The 17,236-nt window shown below is 36.7% G+C and overlaps 1 long non-coding RNA gene across 1 annotated transcript in view; it reads right to left on the reverse strand.

The window, feature by feature from the left end:
* Positions 1–16,146, reverse strand: part of LOC139183641 (uncharacterized) — a 47,445-nt gene extending 31,299 nt beyond the window's left edge. The window contains exon 1 of the long non-coding RNA XR_011567207.1: positions 15,947–16,146. This is a non-coding gene — a long non-coding RNA (uncharacterized lncRNA). The remainder of the gene's footprint in view (positions 1–15,946) is intronic.
* Between the last annotated feature and the right edge of the window lie 1,090 nt (positions 16,147–17,236).

Below are 17,236 nucleotides of genomic sequence, written 5' to 3' on the forward strand. Positions count from 1 at the left end.
CCAGGGAGTATATTCATTTTCCTCTTTGCCATTTATAATCGATTAATCATGGTAATCTTAAGTGTAGAGTATATTTTTATGACAGTTGTGCTTCAGAAAGAGAACAGGAATCTTGAGTTATTGGTTATTAAGTTTTGCCTATCTGTAACCTGCCCATTTTCAAGGCAGCTGTGGAAGTAGAAGGTTATTTTCTTTTTAAATGCATTTAGTTTCTTTGTCAAATTATTTTTACTGTATCTTAAAATAAATGAAAATATGGCAAAACATGTTAGTACTAGATGTTAGAAACGTGAAGCTTCAATAAGCTAGATATATGTATATACACATATATGTCTACGTAAAACATATCAAACTGTGTTTTTGAAAATTAGACAGATTGGAGGTGACTTTCTTCTCTTTTGGAGCTCTGCTTAAGTAAAATATAGAAACATAACGGTCTTTTCTATATTTTCAAGAAAATAAAAAAGGGAGAATGAAAAGTTAATATATCTCAGTTGCTTTATTGGTCTGACATCTCAAGCTCTTGAACTCATGGGATCAATTAGAAAATTTTTTCTTGTGGATAAAAGATGGTTATTAACACATATGACTCTTCCAGAGGATAGGAAATAAGCAAAGTCTAAAACGAAGAGAAAAACCACAAATATAAATGATAAAACCTGGCAACACATCACCTAGTAATGATGCTGTTTTAAGTGGTTTAAATAGAAGGTAAAGGAAACAGAGCTATATAATGTAATAATGTAGTTTTGGAGCCCTTCACCATTAATACTGATCACAGGATCTCCTGGAGTTTTGGGATATGAAAACTGATCATAAGAAAACTTTAAAAATTGAGTGTTGAATCAGTTTGGTAAAAATTGATGTTAGTTGAGATTGAAATCTAAAGACACAGACATCCTTTTTAATAGTCTGTTGGTGGCAGAACACTCACTTCAGTATGGCTTATATTAAAAAAAAAGTCAAACTTTGTTACATAGAAATAAAACCTGAGAGAAGAAATATTATAGACATTTAAATATTATCCTGATTAGTAATGCTGTCTTTTGAAAAAAATCTGTCCTATTTCTCTAAGGTCTTTGCTTTAAACTGTGTGTGTGTGGGTGGGGTGTGTGTGTGTGTGTGTATGTGTGTGTGTATGTGTGTGTGTGTGTATGTATTGTGTCAATACTAGTAGAAAAATTGGAATCTGACAGTTGTCACTAAAATCCATTTTTAGGCCTTTATAGCAGATAAAATCAATCTCCTGTTAGTAACCATAACAAAGTAAAATAGAAAATAAAAGAAATGTTTGTATAAAAACCAAAATAGACTCAGACACAGCAAACAAACTTCTGGTTCAAAGGGAAGAGGGGAGGAATAAATTAGGAATCTGTAATGAACAGAGACACACTACTATATCAGATCAGATCAGATCAGATCAGTCGCTCAGTCGTGTCCGACTCTTTGCAACCCCATGAATCGCAGCACGCCAGGCCTCCCTGTCCATTACCAACTCCTGGAGTTCACTCAGACTCACGTCCATCAAGTCAGTGATGCCATCCAGCCATCTCATCCTCTGTCGTCCCCTTCTCCTCTTGTCCCTAATCCCTCCTAGCATCAGAGTCTTTTCCAATGAGTCAACTCTTCGCATGAGGTGGTCAAAGTACTGGAGTTTCAGCTTTAGCATCATTCCTTCCAAAGAAATCCCAGGGCTGATCTCCTTCAAAATGGACTGGTTGGAACACGGACTTACTATATAGCAGAGGGAACTATATTCACTATCTTATAATAACCTATAAAGGAAAATAATCTGAAAAACTATATATATATATATATATATGTATATAACTGAATCTATTTGTTGTAGACCTGAAGCATTGTAAATCAACTATACTTCAATAAAAAAAACTAAAAAAATTTTGCAATTAATAAAGGTACTCTAGTTGTCTTTTTACAGAAATATAATTGAGAGTTAACAATATTTAACTTAATTCATTAATGAATAAACAAGTCTAAAGTACAACTTTAAGAAAAAAGTTTCCAAAAACTTGGAGAAAATACTGGAAGATGTCAATAGAAGGATATAAGAAATAGGTAGAAATGAAGGGTTCTAAAACAAGGTTTTTTGACTATACAATCACAGATGATCTCAGGAAGGAAGTTGAGGAAACACTGAAAGAGATCAATGTGTCTGTATAGAGAGCTCTTTGAGCTCAGACATAAAACGATCGTATATAAAAGAGGCACATGCCAAGGACAAGCACAAAAGAGCGGCACATTTCTAAAGAGCAGGGTCAGGAAGGCTAGAGTCCAGAAAGACTTTGTGAGAAATGCTAATGGCTACAAAAGTCCCGAAAGCTATGTTTGGAGCAAACTAAAAACAAGAAAAGGATAGATTCAAACTCAAGGAAAATAATGTAATGTCAAAAGAGGGCAGAGAGAAAGCAGAACTTTCTAATTCCTTCTCTGCCTCTGTGTTGTCTGTCAAAGACTAAAATTTATTTATTTGTTATCAACTTAATGAGCATGCCTGCCTGCATATGCAGTCATGTCCAACTCTGCTACCCCATGGACTGACATCAATTTATATTCTACTCGAAGTATGGTCTATTACAGAAAAAATTCTGTTCAAAATGCTTTAGTTTTTAAACATTTTGATATGATAGGGACATGTGTGTGTGTGTGTGTGTGTGTGTGTGTGTGTGTGTGTATGAAGTTGCCTCAGTTGTGTTTGACTCTTTGTGACCCCATGGACTATAGCCCGCCATGGGATTGTCCATGGGATTCTCCAGGCAAGAATACTGAAGTGAGTTGCCATGCCCTCCTCCAGGGGATCTTCCCAACCCAGGATTGAGCCCAGGTCTCTTGAATCTCCTGCACTGGCAGGCAGATTCTTTACCACTGTGCCATCTGGGAAGCATAGTGAGTTATTTCAGAGGTGAAGGGAAAGGATTTATGGAATGATGCTCTAACCTGCAAAGTTATTATAAAAATTGTTCAATAATGAGTGTTATTAACTAAACTAGTCTATCTAAGAATTTTCACATGTGCTCATGCTTAGACTCATCTTACCCACTGAAATGTAATACCTGTTGGTCATTCCACATAGAATTTTTTTTCTGAAAGAATGTCACAAACAACACACCATTTATCTAATCAACCAGCATGTCCTTTAGCTTTCTCTTCAACATATATCCACATTCTGACTACTTGACATTTCCATAGTCATTACTTCTCACTATGCCCATTGCCACCATCCAGCTGCCATTATCTTTCACCTGAACCATTCTCATAGCTTCTTATTAATTAATTTTTTACAATTTTTTTTTGTCTGTACTGGGTATTCATTGCTGTGTGGGCTGCTCTCTAGTCTCTGTGCATGGGGTTCCTGTTGTGGTGACTTCTTTTGTTTTGGAACCTGAGCTCTAGGGTGCACAGGCTTTAGTAGTTGCGGCACATGGGTTTAGCTGTTCCATGGCATGTGGGATCTTCCTGGATCAGGAATTGAACCCATGTCTAATGCATTGGCAAGCAGATTCTTTACCACTGAGCCACCAGGGAAGCTCCATAAGTTCATAACTATTTTCAACTCTACCCACCTCTACAACTTGTTGTCCATGGCCCCCAGCATACACACAGACACACAGACACACACACACACACACACACACACACACACACACACATTACTATAGTAATAATATATATAAACAATTCGATGAAAAGCCTAACTGTGTATACGATCTCGGCATGACTATTTTTTATCCCTCACTTCTCCTTTAAGTTTTATTTCTGGATGAAAACTTGGTGATGCTCCCTGACTACTTGTCTATCCAGGGTAATAGACAGTTTTACCACCTCTTTAAGTTACACTCATGTCAGAAATTCCCTTGATAATAATCAAAACCTTGAGCTTGTTTAAAATCAAACCTTTTACACTCCTGAGCCAGACCCACATGAGCAGGTCATTTACAATAGGGAAAGAAGGCATCTTGCTCTCTCTTTTTCCAGCTGAGTAGGTAAAGATTCAGACCCCCGCTGACTTAAGTGCATGGACAGAGAGAAGAGGAAAGAATAGTGTGTTGGTTTTAAAATGTAGCCACCAATTCTTTGCTACTCTTCCCATTCTGAGGTTGGGTGCGTATGTAATACCTTAGAATCTTGGTAGGTCTGTGACTGTCCTGGTCAAGAGAGTGTAGCAGAAGTTATGTTTGAAACACCCCCAGTCATTTGAATCTTCCCAGCTGAGGTCCAGATAACATGAAGCAGAAATAAGCGTCCCCTGCTGTGCCCTCTTTGACTTCCTAACTGACAGAATCTCTGAGTTTAATAGAGTTACTGTTGTGTTAAGTCACTAAATTCAGGGTAACTTGTTACATAGCAGTAGAACATAAGGCGGGGATTTTCTGTACTGAACTTGAACTTGTTACTTAAGTTATTATTTTTGTGGTCTCTGGGGTTGGTTAATGTTTAAATTGGACTCTTTCCCTCAAGTCATTTTTAGACTCTCCTCACAGATCCTTTCTAGTGGCAACTCCTGTGATGAGAGAAGAGGATGGGGCTCACAACATATCATCTCCAAAGAATTTTCTCTCATCTCCACTTCCTCCTCTGCCCTCTCTTGCTCCTTTTCTTGGAGTGCATGAAGGTCTCATGATTAAAGGGCACCCAAGTTGGGAAATAGGCTCTGAATATTTCCTCATAAATTCCACTTAACAGAGTCTGCTCACATGTGCTTTGTTAAGTACTGGTACTTCTACTGAAATTGAAGTCTCATTTTAATATCCTATTAAACAGAATATAATATGTTAATTTTATTTTACTTACAGAATTCATTAGTAATCTTATATTTATAGGATGGTTATTGATATGCAGGCATAATTTTAAGTGTTCATTTATACTTGATGCAGTTTAATTTTTGCCTTTGCTGTATTTGACATTTTGAGGATCTGTGAAGGACCTGGGTGGTATTTCCTGCAAATCTGAAAGGCTATTTATATCTTGCATCAAGTACAGAAACAGTGATAGTGAAACCATTGTTCTCTCTTCTATTTACAGCCTGGTCTGCCTACAGTACCATTAAAGATGAGGAGTATCAAGATGGGCAATTTATTGATGTGTCAGATGTTCAGAGTCAAGAGCCATCCTTTTGTTGTTACTTTTACAACCTGCCTGAGTGGTGGGAATAGTGCCTGAAAACCCCACCCCCCGACCCGTGTGCCTGGAACTTAGCAGACACTCAATACATATTTGCTTAGTGGTAAATATATTCTTTGTGGGCCATATGGATTTTGTTGCAAGTATTCAACTCTGCTGAGGTAGTGTGCAAGCGTGCATACAGTATGTACATGAATGGTCATGGCATGGGCCAACCCCTGCTTTAGATTCAGACAGGTCTTGGTTTTCAGTTTAGCTCTACTCTGTGCAAGTCATGGAATTTTAGTAGGTCATGTAATTTATCTATCTGTGCATAGGTCTCCTTATCTGTAAAATGAGGGAGAATCATTGCTTCTTCCTTGCTGTTACAAGGAATTTTATAAGATATGTACATGAGGCAGTTAGTATAGTATCCAGGACATTCTAAGCATGTGGGAAAGTGATGATATTATCATTTTTCTTATGCTTCTTCAAGACTTTGAAGTACTGGCCATTTCTTTAGACCATATTTCCATCATTCCTGCTTTGCCCAGAATTAGTCTTGCTTCACAGGGAACTGGGAATGCTCTTCTGCAGAGACTTTTGATCTGTCTGAGTTACTCCATTGCTGATTTTGAAAGATGTATCAATCTCTTTATACCCTACCAGACACCCTCAATCCTTTAGGAATGTTTTTCAAATGTTTCACTCCTCCATTCTCGCTGTCATTGATCTAGTTCAGTTCCTCATCACAAGAGCTTCCTTATTGTACTTTTGTACACTGAGATCTTAATTCCTCAATGTACCTTCTACCTATCTACCTAATTTAGCTTTTAAAAGCATACCATGACATCACTCCAGTAATTAAAAATATTTGACTGCTCCTAGATGATTATAGAATGAAGTGGAAATCTCCTGCTCTGGCATCCAAGATCCTGTATCTGGGTCCATTCTGCTTTTCCAGGTTCATCTCATATTTTCCTCATGATCTATATCCTGGCTTTACCAGATAACTCACATTTGCCTTTTCATCCTGAAAAAGTATCATGTTTCTTCCTTGTGCTTTTATATTTCTTTTGTATTCATAATTATGATTGGCATAAGAATCTCTATCCAGCTAAACTTTGACATTCTTAAAGATAGGGGCTACTTTCTTTATCTTAAAATTAATTTTGGACTGTCAAAAAGGTAATGTAATGGTCAATTTCAATAATCTCCTTGGGAAGGTTCTATGTGAAGTGCTACAGCTGTCTTTTTAATCTTCTCTTCCAGAATCTCATTTTCCAAGTCAGAGATGAATATTAAATGACGGGATGAAAAACACAGAATCTTTATGTCCTAGGGGGGAAAAAAAACTACACACAACCTGAGTTACTACATCTAAAAACCTATTAAACCTTCCTCTCAACACTGGTGGGGTTTTCATTCCTATTTCTTAAATGCTATTTGTACAAATCTCTTTCAGCATTTCTCAGATTCCACTGTAATTGTTGTTCACACATTTTTGTACTAGATTTAGAATTTTCAAGGGTAGGAATCATGTTTTATTATCTTAGTATAATATCATAGTAAGTATTCAAAAATTTTTGTTGAATGGATAGATGGATGAATGGATGACTGAATGGTTAAGTCCCTAAGCAATAGCCTTTTTAATTAAATCTATTAAGACTACAGTGTTTAGTTAATATGTTGAAATTTCTTTCTGCTTCTAAGTGTTAAACAAGTGAAAAAGGAGCTATTTAAGATGACAAACATCTTCAAACATTGCTTCATACTATGAATAGCTTTGAAAAATCCTGAAAACTAAACAAAAAAGCAATTAAGGAAAGCAAATTGACGTGAAAGGTTGAATCACTAAAGAGATAATGGGAGAATTATTTTATGTGTGTAGATGTTTAATGCATAAATGTCAGTCAGTGTCAATAGTGTACTGTTCTGTTTAACTTGGAAGATTTGTGATACTGAGAAGTACAAAATGTTGGGGAATAAGGAGACAGAAAGCTAAAGTGATTTGTTGTTTCAGAATGATGTTCTCAGATTAGCCAAATGTGAAACTTTAATTATGATTAGCCCTGTTTACTTCGCATTTGACAGAAGTAACACATGCTTCAGAAATGTCAATTCAAAAATCTACTTGCCTTTTATTTCCCTCTGAAATTCTGAATGTTAACATTCTGTGCAATTCAGTCCATAAAGTGTATTGTTTTTGGTCATGAGTGTTATTAAAAAATAGAATTTATTTTTTTTAAGTATATGCAGGCCTTCAATTCATGTCCATGTCTTTAATAAATCCAGAAGTTTCTCCTTAAGTAAATAACAGACACACCATGATTATAATATTATCATCAATTAAACAATTCTAAATATTTATTGTATTTCTTTCTAGCATAGAAATACTATAAATGTAATTTTATAGAATTTGTGTTAAACAACTTGAAAAAAAAACATTTTCCTACACTTCTTTAGTTGTTGTTGATTACTGGGGATAATTCGTCTCCAAGTTTAGAAAGTTAGGCTTTCTAAAACAGAAGTTTTTTAGCAGTTTTTGAATCTTAAGTAGTTCTATACCATTTATTCTAGGCAACGTATTTTTTAAAAAGAAGTTAAAAAAAAAACCAAACAAAACACCTGGCATTTTGGACATCAAATGGTGTTAGTTAAAAGTAAAAAACAAAAACACAAAAATGGAAAAAAATAACCCACATACACACCAAAATTCTGTGATGAGCATGCTGGAGAAATTTCAACAGGAGATTCTTTGTAAGGGCCAAGTTATATGATCATTGACATAGATAAACAAAGCAGAAACCCACAAACTGAATTTTTTTCATGGAACTCATGCCTCACTTACCAGTTAAGAATTCTGCTGAATTGCATGCCCTTGCCTTGTGACTAGAGCTACATAAAAGCATTGAAAACACTATTAATTCTCTCAAAAGACTGAAGAGAGACCTCTTTTTGGTATTTCAGGTGGATCTATGGAAATGGTTGTCATCATGATTAAGGAACGGGAATTCCGGTTGAGCTTGCCATAGAGGCAGAGAGGAAGAAGCTGTGGGAGTGCTTGGCAAGAACTACTAACACTTACACAGAGCTCCCCTTTGTCAAAGCATCACACATATGTGAGCTTATTGGTCCTTACCATATCTTAATATAATTACAATTTTCCTTTTTTGAAAAATTGTAAAGAACTAAAGTATGGATCAGTTCAGTTCACTTCAGTCGCTTAGTCATGTCCGACTCTTTGCAACCCCATGGACTAAGCATGCCAGGCTTCCTTGTCCATCACCAACTCCCAGAGCTTACTCAAACTCATATCCATTGAGTCATCCAACCATCTCATCCTCTATCCTCTCCTTCTCCTCCCGCCTTCAGTCTTTCCTAGCATCAGGGTCTTTTCTAGTGAGTCAGTTCTTTGCATCAGGTGGCTAAAGTATTGGAGTTTCAGCTTCAGCATCAGTCCTTCCAATGAATATTCAGGACTGATTTCTTTTGGGATTGACGAGTTTGATGTCCTTGTTGTCCAAGGGACTCTCAGGGGTCTTCTGCAACACCACCGTTCAAAAGCATCAATTCTTCCGTGCTCAGCTATTTTTCAAGGCTTCTTGAGGGGTCAAACAATAAAACTATAGGTCAGGCAAGTGGCACTTCCAGTGTTAGATGCAAGAACTATCTCTAAAAACGTTGCTTTACGAACAACAAAATAACAATCTATTTTCTCAACTAAATGGCAGAAGGGAAAATAATGATGTTAGTTGTTTATAAATTGCTGCAGATAAATAGTAGGTGAATCTGAAAAATAATTGTAAACTTTCTTTGGGACTGGAATGAAAACTGACCTTTTCCAGTCCTGTGGCCACTGCTGAGTTTTCCAAATTTGCTGGCATATTGAGTGCAGCACTTTCACAGCATCATCTTTCAGGATTTGAAATAGCTCAACTGGAACTCCATCACCTCCACTAGCTTTGTTCGCAGTGATGCTTTCTAAGGCCCACTTGACTTCACATTCCAGGATGTCTGGCTCTAGGTGAGTGATCACACCTTCGTGAGTATCTGGGTCATGAAGATCTTTTTTGTACAGTTCTTCTGTGTATTCTTGCCACCTCTTCTTAATATCTTCTGCTTCTGTTAGGTCCATACCATTTCTGTCCTTTATTGAGCCCATCTTTGCATGAAATGTCCCCTTGGTATCTCTAATTTTCTTGAAGAGATCTCTAGTCTTTCCCATTCTGTTGTTTTCCTCTATTTCTTTGGATTGATCACTGAGGAAGGCTTTCTTATCTCTTCTTCCCCATACTAAGTCAGTATCTATACCCAACTGAATCTTGACCTCAGGCTACCCTTAGATTTTTCATGCTAAGAAGTGTGTAGTAATGGTTAGGAGTCTGACTCCACCTATCAAAGGTGAGATAGATCAAAGTCTGAAATCTACCTGCCTCTTACAAACTGGGTGATATCACCAAGCATCTTTCTAGACCTCTCCAAGCCTCAGTTTCCTCATCTGTCTACTGGGGATAATAGTAGTATTTACCTCAGCTCATGCATGTAAAAGGCTTTGCCCAAATGCTAGGGAAATATCAAGTATGAAATACATTTAAATTATTGTTTTTTCTTCTCTCTCTTTTCCTCTTATCTCTATTTTTCCTTGTTATTATCTTGCTCTGATAATTAATTCTTGCCTAGATGTTAAAGATTTAATATCAGATATCCAAAGCCATTTTCAAGTAAAGAAATGCTTTATGGTTGATGATGCCTTAACCCATTAATTGTTCTGAGCCTTAAGTGCAGAGGTTTGGTTTAACTATAATATTCAATTTATTATACATGCAAGTTCTCTCTAATTTACTTATTTGTTTGGTTGCTTTCTGTTTTCATTCCTCACACTCCAATAGTAACCACTCTAATGTATTTAATGCATATCTTTCTGTTTATATTTTTGTCAAATATGTATTTTTATTTTATTTGCAAGTATTTTATTAATAATTCATGTAAACAGTATACTATCTACTAGTTCTCATTTGTTTTCATGTCTTTTCACTTATGGGATGTTCTTTACTGCTGCTGCTACTGCTAAGTCACTTCAGTTGTGTCCGACTCTCTGCGACCCCATAGATGGCAGCCCACCAGGCTCCCCTGTCTCTGGGATTCTCCGGGCAAGAACACTGGAGTGGGGTGCCATTGCCTTCTCCTGGGATGTTCTTTAAGATTCAGCCAAATCTGGTGCCTCATCTTTAACTGCTGTATAGTACTTAGAGGTGGACATTAATTCAAATCTTTTCCAAAAAAAAAATTTTTTTTTTAACCAAGAACTGCTTAAGATTTAGGAAAGTGAACTTATACCCCTATAGCCTCTTAAAGTGGAGCCCAAAGTTCTAGGCTCAAGCTCCATATTTCTTTGAAACAATTTGATTTATCATATAGAAAGAAATCATGGATTTTGCAGTCTATTTCATAGTATGTCCATTGTTTACTACAAAAATAATATTTTTTATGGTTAAGTTGTTTAATTTTAATCTTCACTAAATCAATGAACTTGGCCCTCTGTAAGATGCACTATTTTCTCCCCATGAGTTTCCATGCTGTCTGCATACTGCTGGGCAGAACAAGTTTGAGAAATGTGGTCTTAATCTAAATATAAACAGCTTCTAAAAGTGGGATTTCAGGCAAAAATTTGCTTAAGTGACAGAGAGTAATACTTAAATCCCCTCTTATTATGAAAGGCAGCCCTGATAAATATACTTAGCACTGAAAACTCAAAGTATGTCATTTCCCACAGTAAACAGCTAAAGCCCCAACTTCAAAGGATAACTAATTGTGTTCCTAAAGGAAAATTCTCTGAAAGATGCCAAACCTTTAGGAGATTTTCTACAAGGTATAGAGTTGACACCAAGAGATATTTTGGTTTGGCAAACCTCCCCTCATTTTTACTAACAGTTCCCCAAGTCACCTAAAAGAAACAAAAAAACCTAAGTAATAACTTCAGATGTCACCTGTTCCAACCAGATGGCTTCCCACATCTATTTTGCCAGACATGCTAGCCCCAGCATATCTGCTTTCACAACTTTGGTGGTGGTGTCCTAAGCTTTCCCTTCCTTTTTCACTGTTTGTTCTTTGCAGTTTGGGTCAAGGCTCATCTATTTACTTGTGCTCTGTTGGATTTCATATGTCATTCTGTTTTTTTCTGAACTGCCTTGTCACTTAAAATCTCTTTAATTTAGCTCTTTTTCTTTCTGTTTGTTTCATGTATGTTAATCTTGGTTGTGGGCTTCCCTGGTGGCTCAGATGATAAAGAATCTGCCTGTAGTGCAGAAGACCCGGGTTTGGTACCTGATTTGGGAAGATCCGCTGGAGAAGGGGATGGCAACCCACTCTGGTATTCTCGCCTGGAGAATTCCATGGACAGAGGAGTCTGGCGGAATATAGTCCATGGGGTCGCAAAGAGTCAGATGCTACTGAGCAACTAATGTACCACACTACACTATATTGATTGTAAGCTCCCTGTGGGAAAAGGTTATATTCTCTGTATTTTTCTGAATCTTCCTTGGTATCAAGTATAGAAGCAGACATGTAGTAGATCCTCAGTAAATGCTTATTATTTGATTTAATTGCCTTACCTTCAACAATTTGGTTGAATTTTAATTGTATATCTTCTAAGCAGTGCCATTCAAAGAGTGGATCATAGACCAAAAGCATGGGCATCATTTTTTAGAAAAGTAGGATCTGAGTTGTTCCACCTCAGACTTACTGGATCAAAATATGCATTTTAATAAGATATCCAGGTGACTCATATGTACATTAAATTTGAGACATACCTGGTATTTCTCAAGGCCCTAGGTGTCAGTAGGTTAACAAATTTTATAAATGCTCAGTATGATACATTTTATAAATGTCAGTATCATTAAATGTTATCTAAAGCTTGGAGAATTTGAAACCAGAGTAAGGTGCAGAACATCTTTTTAAAACTTAATATCTAGATATTACCCTTGGACCAAACCAGGCCCACGCCATGGCTGGTCCATGGCTTATGAGCTACGAATGGTATTCGCATTTTTAAATGATTGAAAAATATCAAAAAGATGTTTCATGATATATAAATGTTATATAAAATCAAATTTTAGTGTCCATAAAGTTTTATTGGAACAAAGTCACACTTATTTGTTTATATAATGTCTATGGCTGCTTTCCCAGGTGGTGCTAATGGTAAAGAACCCACCTGCAAACGCAGGGGACATGAGACTTGGGTTCAGTCCCTGGGTAGGGAAGATCCCCTGGAGGAGGGCATGGAAACCCACTCCAGTATTCTTGCCTGCAGAATCCTATGGACAGAGGAACCTGATGGGCTGCAGTCCAAAGGGTTGCAAAGAGTCAGACACGACTGAAACGACTTAGCACTCACACACATGGCTGCTTTTGCTCTACAAGAGCAGAGTTAGGTAGTTACAAGGGAGACCTTAGAGTCTGCAAAGCTAAAACTATTTGCTCTCTGGTCATTTACAGAGAAAGTTTACAGTTTCATGATGCTTGTTTATATAGGAGAAGCTCCAGAGAGATCTAGTTAAATTTGTGGAAAAGCAACTATAAATTTTATACATTTGTTGGCTATAATATTCTATGTCTATACAATGCATCAAGAGGCTCACTACTGTATTATAAAATTACATGCTGTGAAAAAATTATTTTGAAACATCACAAGATTATTATTTTGTGGGATAATGGCTTTCTTTTCTAACCAGTCAGGATAAGAAAAATAAAAGTGCTTGAAAATATCCAGTATGTCATTGTCATTTGGAACTCAATAAGCTATTACAGTTTTGTCAGGTTCAATCTCTAAGGAGGTGAATGAAAATATATATCTTGGGCAATTTGACCCCCATCAACATCATGCATCGTGGTTACTCTGACATCTGAAGAGGAGCAATTCTGCCCTGTCAACTTGGAGACTCAAAGCTGCTGGTAAAGGTCACTCCTTCCTTCACCTTTAGCCGCTGGATATCAGATTGAAACTACAGTGCGGAGATATGGAAAAGGTATTCTACATCCTCTGTCAAATTAGCCTAATCCCCATTAAGTTGTACTGCTAATTCAGCATGTTCCAGAGGCTCCTGACGCTATGAGAAATGTCACCCTATGACTTTAAAGGGCTTAAAGGATATGAGGCTTCTTGGTTTGAGTCAATTCTTTCCTGATACATCCTGGGGATTAAGGGGGTGGGGACCCTTCTCAGCTGCCTACGGGATCTCTGTACATCTTCGTATTTTAGGAATACAGAATGGCAGTCAAGTTGATTGACTGAATAAAACATAAAGCAGGAGGAATCCAAAGGCTGCCTGAAGTACTTGTGCACTTGTGTCCTTCACGTGCAAGACTTGTTAGAGTGAATGAGTGACACTCTAAACATAAATATGCTTAAAAATTAATAAATTCACTTTGAGGGTTGCACCCTCAAAATTAACAAACAAAATCCCACCAGAAAGGGCTAATTGCTGAGTTTTGAGCTCATGATTAAAAATATTCATTTTGAAAATCTGTACTGTTTAGTTGACAGCTTTCTGGATGACAATGAGAAAAGCGTGGGTTATGCTCTTCTCACTAGTAAAACACTTTGCATTTCTTGAATTCAGATTCTTTGCTGAGTAAAATAGACTTTTACTTTATCCCCTGTAAAAGTCTATTTTACTTTTACTGGCTTTTTAGAAAAATAAAATTCTATAATGTTAAGTAACAATTGTACAACAGTGTTTGGGGTACTTTAAATGAAGGGCTAGGCAAATAAGGTCATACTGAATAGCACAGGGAAATATATTCACTATCCTGCAATAAACCATAATGGAAAAGAATATTTAAAAAAGAATGTCTACATATGTATAACTGAGCCACTTTTCTGTACAGCAAAGATTGGCACAACATTGTAAATCAACTATACTTTAATAACTTTTAAAAGGGCTTTCAATTTAATTTAAAGGGCTTTAATTTCAGTCACTCAGTCTTGTCCAACTTTGTGTGACCCCATGGACTATAGCCCACCGTGCTCCTTTGTCCATGGAATTTTCCAGGCAAGAATACTAGAGTGGGTTTCCATTTCCTTCTCCAGGGGATCTTCCCGACCCAGAGATAGAACCCACATCTCTTGTGTCTAGTTTCCTGATGCTTGTTTATATAGAAGAAGCATATAAGACTGGTTCCAGTTGTCTTACAGGATTGGCAGGCAGATTTTTTACCAATGCACCACCTAAGAAGCCCAGCAATGTAAGTATCCATATAAACAAATCTCCCCAAGTTATAATGGAAACCCTCAACTATTTCACTTTTTTTCTGTTCCTTTTCTGGAAGAGAAGAATTATAGTGAATAAATAAAGGGATAATACTATATAATAATATCAAACTTGAAGCACATTAGAAAATAAAATCCTCATTTTCCTAGATGTTACAAACCTGGATTTAGAGATGAGGCTATTATAATAAAATGATAGCCAGAATGTTCTTATCTCTTGCTCCAACCTTTAATATAGAAGTTCCAGGGAGAGGCAGGTCCTCAGCCTGGCACTACTGTCCTTCTGTCCAGGTCTGCTGCTTTTCCACCAGATCCTGGGGTTTCAGAGGGTATTGTCAGTGTTGGGTCAGGTACTGTGCTTGATGCATTACAGGCCTTGAAGTATCCAATTGTTCAGGGTCCTTGATGGATTGGGAGGCAATGTCTCTTTCCTCTTTGTTAGACTGTTTCAGAATTTCTATACTGCTCTTGTTCATTGCCATTTTACAATGTCAGAAAACCCTCTCAATTTTTAATTACACATTTTTCTCTCTCTCAGATAGAACCCCGGCATATTCATGGGCCCAGTCTACAGGCAGGTTTAGCTGATAGCTACAGTGAATCGACATTCCCATTCCTGATTTTGTCATTAGGTCAGTTCATTATGCCTTCCTCTTTGTCTCCGTGGAATAAATGACTACCCATGAATCTCTCCAGTGCCCAGGCAAGTTGACCTGACAGATTTCCTTTACCAAGTCAATGCTTGTTCATCCCCAGACTCATCATAGCCTAGCAATGAGCAACTAAACTTATCTTGGTTGGGCCGTCCTCTGGTCCACTAGACGTGACTAGACACATCTGACTTTCAGCAGTGGACACAACCTTAGCTAAGCCAGTTGATCTGTGGGGGCTAAGGAATTTCCTACTGCTGTATTTGTATGCCATTCTTAAATGGAAAGTGGGATCAGCGTTTCCTCTCTCTCCCTATGAAACCTAGGAAGCACTGAATAATACACTAAGTTGAGGCAGACAGTAAGTCTATTTGAAGTAGTGTTGAAGGGGCTTCTCTTGCTTACTGAGTATCTATTATTCGTCAGGCACTGTGCTATGTGTTACTTAGTTTAATTTTCAGAACAGTCTGCTTTGCTTTTACAGTTATATTGTTAAGTCAAAATAAACAATCCTCTCTCCCAAGACTGAAGGTTTCAATAACCTGCTCAGGTTTATACAATTAGAAAATGGTAGGGATTTCAAATGTTGGTCAATTGGACTGCAGAGCCCATTTTTTTTTTCACTCTAATATGCTGAAGGTGTTTATATATCCTTCCTACTTATTTTGAAAATTCGCTAAATTCCTCTCTATATTTGGATTCCATTTACATATTTTCTCCACTGCATTATTCACAATGACAGACTCATCCTTATTTTCTTTTTAACCAGAAACTTTTCACAATTACCTCTCCAGAAGAATTGTTGCAGTGTAGTCTCACAATAGAGAAGGAGCTGCTGTTAAAACAAATACGTCTAAACACTACTATCATTCTCAACACCTTGTACTGACAAAAGTTAGCTACTTACATTCCTGGAAGGGTAGGCTGGACATCTGCCATTTCCATTAGTAGAAGATGCTTCTGCCCAGTGATAAATTGGTTCCAGTTGTCTTACAGGATTCAGACATCTACCATGTCAAGCCAGGAAACCATCAACCCCTTTATCAATTGAGAAATAAGAGCAAAGTTAATGCCAAAAAAGAACAACAAGGTATACGATAGGTTCATAGTACTCTCTGTGTGTGGACCAGGAGGATTATGTCATAAATATGCTTGTGACAGTGCTCTGCTTGGAACTTCAGTTACAGAGACAATGGGTGTATCTACAGAACAACTGCTCTGTGTATTCCAGCATTGTTCTATACGTTGTAACAAAGAAAATAAGTAATTAGTGGCTTTTCATGCTAAATGTTTTAGCTGCAATTTTGTTGACTTTTTGGAAATTTAATTATTCCAGTGTCAATAAAGTAATTTTTGGTAAAACATACTTAATCAACCAAGGAGACTCTTATTTTATAGAATAGATAAGTCTGTTCCAGGCTTTCCTTGTAACTGTGACTATTTTCTATATGTGATCAGTTTTAAGATGTTAAATATGACTTTTTCATATACTTTATCATATGAAAGGCATGAAGTCAGTTAATGTGACTGATAAGGAAATTGAAGTGTTTTTTACTAAATATAAAAATAGGTTTTAAAATTTTGGCACTGTGCATGGTTGTCTCAGAAATTTTCTATTGATATGCATAAATAATGAAGTATATATTTTTTATGGAAATATTTTATTTGCTCTGTTCAATATAGTTAAGAAATAAAGTAAGCAAGAGCTGCAATACTGGTAGTACTCTTGAATGCATATGTAAGTGGCTAAAGATGACAAGAGGTTTTTTTTATTTCTTTAATATACAGTGTGGAATAGTTTTCATAATTCTTTGATGTCAGATTTGGAAAATATTGGTAATTATTTGATGGTCTATTCTGCGAAGGGAATGCAACATACATTGTTTTATTGGTGGAAATTAAGTTATAATTTCCTAATAGTTCATGTCACCCAAAACAATTTTGTTGTGTGCCTTCAAAATGAAACTATCTTAAAAACTTAAACGCTGGGATTTGAAATTCTGCAATTTGTGGTGCATACATAGAAATGATTCATAAATCAACACACAATTTGATGATTAAGAGATAAAACTCCGTCATATAACAAGGATACTCTGAATAAAACTTTGGGGCAGGCAAGGAATATTCAATATTGAAGCTATAGAAGTGACCCTGTTCTCAAGGAACTTTTCTATCCTGACTCAGATGATTCAAGATT

The sequence above is a fragment of the Bos indicus genome, chromosome 6 (assembly GCF_029378745.1).
Source record: "Bos indicus isolate NIAB-ARS_2022 breed Sahiwal x Tharparkar chromosome 6, NIAB-ARS_B.indTharparkar_mat_pri_1.0, whole genome shotgun sequence".
Taxonomy (NCBI): domain Eukaryota; kingdom Metazoa; phylum Chordata; class Mammalia; order Artiodactyla; family Bovidae; genus Bos; species Bos indicus.